The sequence below is a fragment of the Pan paniscus genome, chromosome 7 (assembly GCF_029289425.2).
Source record: "Pan paniscus chromosome 7, NHGRI_mPanPan1-v2.0_pri, whole genome shotgun sequence".
In the NCBI taxonomy this organism is placed as follows: domain Eukaryota; kingdom Metazoa; phylum Chordata; class Mammalia; order Primates; family Hominidae; genus Pan; species Pan paniscus.
The window spans coordinates 92,404,769-92,417,336 of record NC_073256.2 but is presented as its reverse complement, the minus strand read 5'-3'; the positions used below and the strand labels follow the sequence as shown (position 1 = coordinate 92,417,336).

General features: G+C 42.7%; 2 protein-coding genes across 3 annotated transcripts in view; one reads left to right on the top strand and one right to left on the bottom strand.

The window, feature by feature from the left end:
* Positions 1–2,246, bottom strand: part of ZFHX4 (zinc finger homeobox 4) — a 186,839-nt gene extending 184,593 nt beyond the window's left edge. For both annotated transcript variants that reach the window (XM_008956675.4, XM_057303032.2), the window contains exon 1: positions 1,154–2,246. The gene's annotated coding sequence lies outside the window, so the exon portion shown is untranslated. The remainder of the gene's footprint in view (positions 1–1,153) is intronic.
* LOC100976572 (large ribosomal subunit protein bL9m-like) overlaps positions 1–12,568 on the top strand; it is an 80,258-nt gene that overhangs the window by 542 nt on the left and 67,148 nt on the right. The gene's annotated exons all lie outside the window — the stretch shown is intronic.

Genomic DNA, 12,568 nt, shown 5'->3' with positions numbered 1-12,568 from the left:
TGGAACCCTTTTAGGGGGGCCGAAGAATGAATCGGTTCTCACAGCCGAACACAGCCACTCAATACACACACACACACACGCACACGCACACGCACACACCCCTTGCCCTTTGCTAAAAAGGAAAAGATTCTTGACCCCAAGCCGCGGGCGTCTATCCGCTGGTCTAGCGCACACCCGGCGGCGTTCCGTTCGGAGCAAGCAGCCGCCGCCTCGCGGGTCCCTGGCCCAGAGGCCGGGCGATCCCGCCTCCTAACGGACCTGCCTTTCCTCCGCGGCGCCCGCGCCCGCGCCGCCGAGAGCAGCCCTCGGTAGTGCCCGCCGCGCCCGCTCCGGTGGGCGGGTGTCTACCTGCAGCCCCAGCCCCAGCGTTCACCCCAGCCTCTTGGAATCCCCTCCCCAGAGCTCACGAACCCCCGGGCCTCCGCCAGCCCCGCACACTAAGCGACCTTCGGGGAACTTGAGAAGGGGAAGAGGGGCGGGTGGTAAAAGGAGGAAGAAAAACGAGGCTGAATAAGGTGGGGTGGGGGGTGGAGGGTAAAGCAGGGAAAGAGCAGGGAGAGAGGGGCTCCCAGCCCCACCGACCAACGTCCAAACTTTCAGAGGATGAGTGCGGAGGACCAGTCATCCCGATCGGGGTGCAGGGGCGCGGGGCGAGCGGAGACCCCTGGCAGTGCCCGCGCCGCTGCGGAGCTGACAGCTTCCCCCAGCCACTAGAATGCCCCGGGCTCGCGGGGAAGGCAAAACCCGAAAAGACAGGGAAAAGGAGAGAAAACTGCCCGAGCAAACGTAGATGATCCTCCGCCACTTAATCCAAAAGTTAAATCCGGAAAAACGCAGCCCCCCTAAAGAAAGTGGAAAATCAGGTCCCTCAGTGCCCCCTCCTTCCCTCAGCGGAGCAAAACCTTGAGCCAAAAAAAAGGGGAAAGAGATAGAAAAGGGGGGCAGAGCGGAAGAGATGGTCGGGATGAGGGGATGTGTGCGAGAGCGAGCAGGAGCGAACGAGGTAGGGGTAGAGAGGAAGAGAGGCGGAGAGGGAGAGGGAGAGAGAGGGAGCGAAATATCAAAGATTGTGCAAGATCAGGCTGGAAAGATAATCGATACTCGACCTAAATTTAACACAAACTACTCAATAAAAGTTAAAGAAAAAACTTACTTTCCATTTCCCCTGCAGTTCCTACTCGATCTTCGCCTCTTTTTTGTTTTGCTTTTATTTTACTTACAGCTGATCACATCCAAGTAAAACGAGAGGGTTCATTAAAAAAAATAAAAATAATAAAAAATAATCCTCGAACTTTATTGGGTGAAAATAAAAACGCTGGAGCAGAAAGTGGGGGGCATGGAGCGGTCCTCGGGGGTCCGGGAGTAGTTAAAGCATGTGCCGACCGCGGTCTCGCTGTTTGGTTGTGAAGGGGTTGGGAAAAGGAGGAAAGGAAATGAAAATCCGATATGTCTTTATTCTGCTAATTATTATCGTTTTAGCCCTGTTTAAAAAAATGGCTGATTAAGTTGAGTGCGCATGTCTTTGTGTGTCTATTCCCGATATGCACTCTGGGAATGAGAGAGGAGAGCGAGGGAGAGGGAGAGGGAGAGGGGGGAGAGAGAGGTGTAATTAGTGAGGTGATCAACATTCCCCAGACTGCAAATGACGCGCAGCCCGGACTCAGAGCAGCTCCGGAGCCTCACGGCTTCCAAAGCTCCCAGCGCTGCGGCTGGAGCCCCGGATGCGGCGACCGCGGAGAGGACAGGGGATGGGGACCTCCGGGGCTCGCACCCTACGCGCCCCTGCGCGCGACTCCCAAACTTCATTAGACACACACACGCTCTTACACACAAACACAGACACACACAGAGCAAGAAGGGGAAAGAAATAAAACATAGATACCGCCAAAGCATGGCCCTTTAACCATTCGAGATTTTTTTTTTTTATTTTAATGAGGCAAAGTAATTATTATCGGACCAGAGATTTGTTTACTAGGGAGCTTTAAGCAGAAATATGTTAGGGTAATGAAGAGCTTTTCTCTGCCTAGTTTATTCTGCTGTGCACATGAACGCACTTTAATGGCGAAATGCGAGGGCCTGAGCAAATATGCAGATATATGTAAATAAAGGGTGCCTGGCTGTGTGCAAACACCGCTCAGCCCAGCCTATTTCAAAGGAGGAATTGCACTCTGGATCCTTAGGCACTCTATTTAAACACGTATCCTTCACTTGTATACGCAGGAGAGAAAACCCAGGGTATGGGAGATGGAAGCGGTTAGTCAAAGAAAACTTCCAAATGAGAATAAGTGACGGTTGCAAGAATGATGGGGGGGTGGGGTACAGTTCTAGCCTTTATGTAATATTCTTGAATATTTTATCAGAATTGCATAAGTTCAATGTAATAACTTTAAGAAGACTTAGAAAAGAAAAACCTTTCATCTTTTGAGTCTGTTGAGTTATCTTTCTTGAAGCACATTATGATGAATTTTAAAACCCCACTACAGATCTCATTAGAATGAAATATACTTGGTATTTTCTGGTGCAAAATTTAAGGTGGCTGATTCTCATTTGAAAATCTAATTATCTCTTTCCAATATTACAGATGTGAATATGAGTGACACTTTCATTAAAAGATAATTAACTAAAACTAGGAATAGACATACTTTTAAATACCCCCTACTGAATTTGGAATATATATATGGAATATATATATATATATATGCATTGCTACTCAGCATCTTGATGCACTTCGCACTACTATACTACAGGTCACAGGTAGACACCATCTATGTAATATTTCAAAAATAGGAATTCTAAAGAGAAAGTAAGAATAACAAATCAAATGAACTAAAAACAGGAAATACTTGCAATGTCCAGCTTCCTGGATAGGTGATGTGTCAGCTGCCTTTGAGTTGACAGGCCTTTGAAGTTCTGGATCGCCAGGATCTGCTTCAAAACCTTGTCTTAGGCCTTAAGCACCAAATCTACCAAATACCAACAGAAAGGTTTATCGCACAAGTATTTGGAACAACAGAGACTGCAAAAATGCATCTTTGCAGGCCAAAAACCTTGCATTATCAGGGAACGTTTGGAAAATCCTAGGACTGATGCAAATGGATTAAAAACCAAACAAAACACCTGGGAGGATAAAAGCACAGTCCTCAAAAAAGCAGACCTAGGCCCAGATCAGGAAAGCTGGTTGCCTTCAGCAGCTGGCTAAAGTTACAATGAAAGTCCAGAGGCATGGAGTGGAGAAAAAAAACCCTAGATATGGTCTTTATTAAGAGAAAAAAGCAAATCACCACCTTAGGGATCCAGAGTCAGTGCAGGTACTAGTGTTTTAGAAATCAAGGCTACTAAATGTTAACAGAAAGAAAATCATCTGTCTTTCCAAAGACTTTATTCGATTTTAAACTTCTTTGGGAAGAAATTTGTTGAAAGTGGAAAGCTTTCTAACATTTTAAAGTTACTTTGTTTACAGCCCCACCTTTACACAGCAATTGTATCACCAATTTGCTAGCAGTATCTGATTGCACCTCAGTGGGGCTTATCCATATGCCTTAAGAAACATACGTGCACACAGGGGTAACATTTAAATTCTCTGCAACTTGTAAGTGAAAAAGGTGTTTATGTAGCGTTACTGTTTACTGAAAAACACCCCAGAGAGCAAAATTTCTGGCTTCAAAAAAAGTACTTGAGGTGTGTGCATGGGGAAGGGGAGTGGGAGATTTTAAAAAGACTGAGGGGAAATGAAGGCAGGGAAACTTTCAGGTTCAAATCAGAAAAGATCAAGCCCTTTGCGGGAGAGGGCTCCATGTACAAGCTCACTGATGGAAAAACCATTTCCTGCGACTTCAGACGGGTAAATGCATATGATGAAGGAAACACCTGAGAACAATAAGTCTGATTCAGGCTCAGGTGAAGAAAGAGGTCTATTTCTGGCATGGAAGAATAGGGAAATGATGATCATTTCGTTTTCAAGTTCTTTATTTCTTTTGCCTTTTCCTCCCAGAAACATCAATAACATTAATGTCATTAATGTCAAAACAGCAAACGTCAAATCAAGAAAACCATTAAAAAAAAATTGGTGGCTATTTCTCCTCTACACCTCCCCCCGTCTTTTCTTGGAAAATACAACTGTGTGTATCCGTGTGTGTGTGTGTGTGTGTGTGTGTGTGTGTGTGTGTGTATGTGTGTCTGGTGGTGGGGGGCGGTTATTGATTTCTAAGTAAGGAAACAAAAGAGGATTTGTAAGGGGTGCCCACTTTATCAACCCCCTCTTTTGCTGGCGAGAATTCTCCTCCTAACGTGTGTGTATTGTTGTTGTTGTTTACCATCTCTTTCTCGTTTTCTTTCACCTTTTCCCTAAGAAGAGAGGCTGGAGGTGAGGGTCGGGGGTTAATGGGCTGAGGGAAGGGGCAGAGAGGTTCTAGCGCAGAGTCAAGAGTTTCCTCCAGGGCTTGGCCTCGGAGCGCGCCAGCGTGAGGAGGGCTGTTGGGCTGAAGCGGCGGCGGGACTGCGTGGGGTGGGCCCCGGGGCGCGGAGCGCGGCGCCGCTGGCAGGGGCGCGGGGAGGCGGGCGAGCCCGAGCCCAGCCCGCGGGCCGCTATGGGGCGCGAGCGCGATCCGAGCGGCTGGACCTGGCTGCACCGCTGTGCCGCGGCCGCTTGCGCCCTATTTCTGGGCTCCCAGCGCCAGGAAACCCAGCTGCTCCTCTCGGGTCTCCGCGGACGCCTTTGACCCTGACTCCCACTCCCTGCCCCACCCCCATTCCACTGTCCCTAAACTCTGCGCGAACCCGCCGCCGCCCTCATGGAACGTTGGGCCACTTTTTATTTCAAAGTGAAAGGAGTAGAGGTTTCCCTGCCGCTCCGAGAACTTTCCCTAGATCCTCTTCAACACTTTACAGGGCAACCCCAGCCCAGCCACATCCACTGCAGAGCACTCGGACCCTGACATTGAGCACCGAGTTAGGGGAGAACCAAAAAGGACTACCAGGTGGTTAGGTGTTGAGTGTTGGAGGCAAGGAGTAATTAACATTGAGACAAAAGGTAATTTCCACTTCTAGACTTTTTCTTCGGCGTATTTTATTTCCCAAATCCACTCCGAGGACACTCTTCACAATCGGTCTAATGAGTTTTCAGCTGTTTGTTCTGTCTTTCTCCCACCCTGTCCTCACCAATTCACTAATAAATACCCCACCTCCCTCTCCCCAATGTCCCTCCAGCTCAAGAACAACCCCAGCCCAAGGGGAAAAAGGTTTCCAGTCTTTTGACCGCGCTTCCGGGGTCTATAGATGAGCTCAGTTTGAAACGAGGTATTACAAGATTTCAGCGTTAGGAACTCTTTATATCACCACAGACACTTAAAGATCCTCAGCCCCCCTCCTCCTTTTCTCTTTTTGTTGGGTCTTCTCCACCCGGGGACTATTTAACAAAGGCAGTGTGTTAACTAACATTTTTGTTGAAGTTAGCAACCCCTTTCCAAAACACACTTAAGCCTGATACCAATATTTGTCACTGTGTGTGTAGGGGGGTGAGGTAAGTGACAGGGTTGGGGGGTATTTATGTAAGGGAGAGATGTGAAGTTGACAATGAATGGAAAGGTGCAGGGCTTGTTTGGGAAGGTGTCATAAACACATTATATTTAAAGTGAAATAATTCAAGAAATAGTGGGGTGTGTGTGGCTGTGTGTGTGATGAGGGAGCCAAAGCTTTCTATACAGAACAAGGTATATATTTTTAAAGAACTAACAAAAAAGGGGGATTTAAAATATGACCTAACATTGAGAATGGACACTCTCTTTGATGGAGGGAGTGAGCTAGAGGAAATAAAATTCAAAAGGGAAAGGCATTTTGAGTGTGTATATACGTGTGTAGTATTTGTGGGCAGTTAAATTCCTCCCTGAATCCCTCCCCTCCTCCAGCTACACTCGCATCTCCTTTATGGTCTTCTTCTTTTTCTTAAAAAGCATAGAAATGTCCCCCTTTTGTTCTCGGGTCTCTGTCTCTGCACCTCTATATCCATGTGTATTTCTCTATTCCTGGACTAAAGTCCATTTTTGGCTTCTACTTTGGAGTAAATGTTTTAGCTTTTTTCTTTTTTTCCTTGGGGATTCTGACCTTTTAGGGGGCAGGGGAGTCATTATGTAGAGTTAGACACAGGTAAAGAAAGGAAGGGGGAAAGAAGGAGGGGCTAGAGGGTTTGAGGAAGGAAGAATTAAGGGAGGAGAGGAGGGAAAGGGAGAAGAAAGAGAAAAGTCAGATGCCCTCTGGCCTTTCAGAGGTCAGAGCTCAGACAGTGCTGTGACCTCTTTTCCCTCTAGGCAACCAGCCCAGTGTTTATAAACAAATCAGACAGGACTCTCCCCAAACAATAGCAGTTCACTAACTTCATAAGCACTTCCACAGCACTTGTGCAAATTAATGAGGACCCCTTATCACCTTCCTCCCCCCAACACACATACATGTTCACACTACCAAAAACCAAGATCACAATCACACCCTCCTCAAATATATATGGCGATATTTCCAGCAAGAGTATCCAAAGAAAATGTTACATTCTGTCTGGGGAAGAGCTCCAAGATATGATCCAAATGGGAAAAGATAGACAAATAGAGAGAGAGAAGATACAGACAGACACACACACACAGACAGAATAACTAATTTCATTGAGCAGAAGATAAAGTGATATTTTAGACCTAAAAGCATCTATATCTAGTCAATGAAATGCTGTATAGACAATATACTAAACTCTGGCCACCAAATAAAATTATTTTAAAACGACATTGCATTCATCCAAACACCCACATTTCTAAGACAAATGTGCAGATATTTACAGCTGAAGAAAAGCCACCACCACTATATGCAATGTCCCTAAATATTAGACACAAGAGCACTCTTAAATCCTACAGCAAACAAAACAGCCCATCCGATCTAAGTTACAAAATGTATAATTGTTTCTATCTTTAATTACAAAAGACAACTAGCAGAAACTAAATGAATCAAAGATTTTGAAAGAAAATGTGGTTTGCCAAGATACAGGAATGGTAGCTTTACATTAAATTATAACCAAAACACCAATTCAGAAATAAATGACAAGATAGAAAAAGAAGGTGAAAGAAAAAAAATGCATTAAATGATTTTCAAACTTTTGCTTTAAAATGATTATCAGTTAAAGTCTAAGAGAAAAAGGTTAAAGAAAATATACCTCAGAGCAAAAAGATCATCTCCTTTTCTTCTTTGTCTATCAGTCCCCTGTTAAAGCATATGGAAAATGTTTTCAAAATGCCCAGATTTGGCACATTGTCATTGCAAAGAGGAGCGCAGTGATGCTGTTAGAGAAAATGGGAAATAAATTCAGGATTGGGTGCTGCCTCCTTCAATGCGGATTTATCTAAGTTTAATTTAATATTCCGCAATCACTGAATGATGGCATATAATTCACCAAGATTTTAAAGGGCTTTATTTAAATACCTTGAGCAATAAGAGAATGAAATTTAAACCATTTCAGCCATTGCTTATATTTTTTGTTTATTTTCCTATTAGGAGAAATTTAAGTGGCAATTTCTAATAATAAAAGGAAAAACGATGAAGATTTAGGTTTTTTTTGGGGGGGAGAATGTTAAAGGAAAGCATTAGCTTTATTAAAATCATTCTGAACGTAAAATCAAAAAGCACAAAATGGTTGTTTGTAAAACACTAAACCTTTAATCGATTTTATTGGCATTCCGATCGATTAGATAAACGGAAATCTATAGCAAACATCAAGGCATTTAAAACATTTTCTCTATCTCATTTATAAACAAAACTTTTCTTTTCAGCAGAAAAAAATGATTATCAAACGACTAACAGGAAATTCTTCAGATATCAAATTACGATAATAAAATTATTTCCACATGGAAAGGGATAATGACAATGATGATAGTAATTACAATAATGAATAATTCAACAACCCTTTGACATGTATGGAAGAACCTCAGCAGAAACGGGTGTTTGAAGGGGGGCTACTTTAAAATAAATACTTTATTTTTAAAGGAATATTTTAGGAGACAACTCGAGGGCAGTTGCTTAGGTGTGCCTGCCGAACTAGTGTTGATTTCCCTGCAGATGTAAAGGAGTCGATTTCTTTGCCGGCGGTTCCCTTCCAAATTGAGTTACTTCTTATAAGCAAAATTCATATGCAAACAAGAGTGAGCCCTACCAGATTTACAAACTAGTGTCTGGACTTGTCTTCTACTTATTCTTAAAGGTGATTCCCAAATTATAGAGAGGGGCGAGGACTAGACTCTCCAAACCTGAAGTGAAGGAAAACGATTTATTTGGAGATGTGAAAACTGCTGTCCGGAGAAATGCAGCCATTAGAGCTTATGGCATTCTAGCTGTGGCGGCAAGAGGAAGTGTTGCTGTAACGGGTATTATGTTTATTTGTTAAAGAAAATCAATGGAAGTGGCTGTAAAGTAGTTAGTGAAGCGTGTGTTTGGGACTCGCGGGGAATCGTGACTCCGGCAGGCTGGTCGAGCAGCCTTCTTATTGCCAGCAAAGTCCCTGCGTCGCCCGGAGCCGGGGCGCGGACCGCGCGGCACCTGGCTTCGCGCTCGTGGGTCCTGCCCCGCGCTGCTCTGGTTGACCGCCTGTCTACACAATCTTCTGCCCTCTCTGTCCGAAGTCCTAGCAATTGCTCCCTGACTCGGGCTCCTTCCAATTGACTGTGGTTGTCTTCCCACGCCCCGCCTCAGCAGCACACACCTTTTTCCTCTTTTTCTCTTAGGGATTCTTGTCGTTTCCTCCTTTCCTTACGCTGGGAGCCTGAACTTATGTTCCTTTCCTTCTCCTGGAATCTCTCTGAATCTCCCAGTCCCTTGGGTGAATCGCGGACTATTTCTTTCCTACCTTGCCCCTCCCCCATTTCTCTCTCCTGCCATTTATTTAGCACCCGGGTCTTCTTACCCTCGCACTTCTATCCTCTCCTCCAGACATTCCAGAGAGTTCTCATCACACCAGAATGCACTTTTTTTCTCCTCCTCCTACTCCCTTTGGATTGGGGAGTAAAGGGGGATTTCGAGTTGAACTCCCAGGGGTTTTATTCTATTCTTTTAACAGCTTTACTTTCCCTTTTCTTCTTTGCATAACCTTCACCTACCTACTAATTTATAACAGAAGCGGTTTCTTTCCCTTTCATTTCCTAGTTTACAATTTCCGTCTGGGGTTGTGCATTGCACATGCACTCTCTGACTTCCCCGCCCCCGCTCCCCCCGCCCCGCCAGCCTCCGTCCAAGGCAACTATTTTCTTATACTCGGTTGCCGTCTAATTGCACTTTCTCTTCTCGGAGTTAAGTTAGTTTCCACGATATAAAGTTCACCGTACAGCGCCTTTGCATCTGTGAAATTATTTCGTTGCCCAAATGAACGGTAGGGTGTGGGGGGAAATGTATCAACCATTTAGGTCCCTTTTAACACCTTTTCACTCTCAGTCCCACCACCCACTCCAGTAATGTCTAATGTGAATAATAACGAATTCTGGAAGACGTTTCCTCTCAGCGCGTGCTGATTGCTCATGAGTTATTCCTGAGCGGGTCTCAAAGCCCTCACTTGTATCTTCTGACTTCGAGTGATCACCATTTCAACCGTCCACCCTTTCTTCTCTTTCCCTCACTGGCAGCCCTGACTGCGGGAGGGGGACGCAGCCTAAAGACCTCGTACTCTTGCTTCTTGTTTCTAGCTGCTGCAGCTGCCGCTGAAATTCGCTGTGGCCGCTGCCTCTTCCCGCTTTAATCCCAGACCTCCAGTCATTGGGCAGCTCCTCAGAGGCAAGAAGTCAACACCATGGCAACCCGACAAGCCTATCAAATCACCGGCTGGCGTGACAGCAGCAACACTGCAGGCAGGAGTGGGCTGGGCGGAAGAGCAGAGTGGCCACTGCGCTCAGGTACACAGTCTGGGAGTGGACAGCAGCTGCTGATCTCCACGTTCTGGCTACACATATGTGCACCACCCGGTCCATACCCCTACCTTATGTGCCCTAGTAGGTTCTGGAGGAGAAACGGGAGGAGGAGAAGGAGAGAAGCATATAGGCTTGGAGGAACAGGAACCGCAGAAAAGAGTTTTAAACTAAAAGGAATCCAAGTCTTAGAATTGTAAACTAAAGTTGTCTTGTGCCCCAGCAGTCTATGAAAACAAGTCACAATAGGCTCAAAACTAAATGGAAGGAGTTTACACAAACAAGGTGTCTGTGTGTGTGTGCGTGTGTGTGTGTGTGTGTTTGCCAGTTCTGTTATTTGTTTGAACATTAATGCAACATTCTGTTCTGGAGCTCCAAAAGGATAAAGGAAGATGTTGCATTTTAAAATTTTCTTGTCTGCCACTGTTGGAGTCTGCTCAACTTTAATTTCAGCTATGGTAATGGTAATTGGCTTCCTTGAAGATGACCTAAACTTTACCTGAAACCGTCTTTGCCTTGTTCTTTCATAAAAGGTGTATTGCGTGTAATGTGTGTTCTAGATCTTGATTCCATAAAGGGAAGAAAGAGAGGACACCAGGAAATGTGTGTATTCCTCTAAGGCCTACCTGGCCTTTGTATTTCCTCATTTTCCTTAAGAAATGTTGAACTAGGCAGATGAAGGAAGATGGGCATTTCACTAACATTTCAGAGCATTGTGTAAATTACCATGAGATAGATTGGAATTGCATTGTTCTTTTTTATTTTAAAAGCAAACAATATTTTTGAGAAACACCCAACATATTTCTTAACTTACAATTTCATTGTGAAACCTTTGACAAATATTTGTACAAGAATATAGAATGCTATCATTGGCCAAACGTCCCCCTAGGTCACTTATCTCATCATGATTTCTAAATTTTGGAATGCAAGTTTGCCTGTTGAAGTTGTATAGGACAGAAAGGAAAATTTATTTAATAACAAAGGTAATGTGTCTTATTGAGGAAATCTTGTATGAATTATAAAATCTACACTTAAATCCACTCCACATAAACACGATTCACTAAATAAACAATTTTTATATTGATCTAACATTTTTATGAAGAGGCTTTCAATGTGTAAGTATTGAAATTATACTTGGCATACATAAAATGCTAGAGAACTAGAAAGGCTTTTAAAAGCAGCGATTGCAATATTAAGCAGAGTAGGATGGAGAGCCAATGTTTGAGGCTATAAAGAAAAATTCGATGAAATCTTGAACTTCATTTCCTTACTTTCTCTGTGTTTCATTGTTGATAGATCCCAATATTAAAACAGTATATTTTCAAAATATAATTTATTATAGACCCAAAATGGGCATAATTACTGGCACTAGAGAAACAGGTCATGATATCCTAGAAAAAACTTTTGGACATAATATGATTTTTCCTGCATTGAAACTCTAATGTCATACTGGTAATATTTTCTTATTCTGCGCTACTGTGCAGAGTTGCTTAATGAAGAACCGCCAAGCACACAGAGCTGAGATTTGGTTATTGCTTAAATGGCTACCTCAATGCCAAGGTATTGATATCCTTAAATATTTTTGGCTAATTCACATTACATTTAACATGTGCTGAGCGTTTACAGTGGAAAACATATGAAGAAACATAATACTGTAATTTAAAACTAAAATGCGTATATTTAATTTGTTATCTCCTGAAACTACATTTGTAAATTTAAACTATTTTTAAAGATAAGTTTAATAAAATGTTCAAAAATATTTCAGCATACTTTGGCTTTTGTAATAATAAATGAGCACAGGAAATATGGTGACATTTAATATTTTACTATTTCTTTTAATGGCATGTCCTCAGTTACTGGAAAACTTTCAGTACTTCGGGATCTATAATACTATTCGTGTGCGTGTGTGTATATAGTATGTTATTTAAGGATACTGTCACTCAAGTGTTCACTTCTATGTTAATATTTCTAATTTTAAAAAATTAAAATGAGATGAAGTTAATATATTAAAGAATTTAAACCAAAACAAATGCCTAGGTATTTTAAGAAATCCTTTGAATTTTTCTTAAGTTTTTCTTTATCATGAACTTGCCATTTATGGATGATTGAAAATTGAAACAATTTTTTTGCATTTATAACACAAATATTTATTTTTTAATTATAAATCAATTTTAGTGTCTACCATTAAAAATACCTTCATAGGTTGTATAATATATGACCATCTGTTTAAATATAGATTCATGTATATGCCACACACATGTTGCTAGTTAGCTCTACATTCAAATCTTTACATTTAAAGCTATTTTCTACACTTTTAGTACTTTCCATATGGATGCTGTTAGAAGGAGGAAATTTCTCTCCTTTAGCTGATGAATAAGATAGTAGAATTAAACATAGTTTAAATACTACATTTAAAAAAAATCAATGCAAGGATGCCTCACTCATTTTCAACAGGATGGATACCATCTCCATAGAGTTCATTCTTGACCTTACCTGAGTAAGTACTTTAACTTAAAGTATGAGATGCACCTAGACGGGTAATACATTGAGCTTAATAGGAAGACAGTTAATAACCTTTTTTCATCCTCGTGCACTATCAATCATGGCTGTCACCAGTCTGCTGAATCAAAGCAAAAGTGTTCTTCACAGAT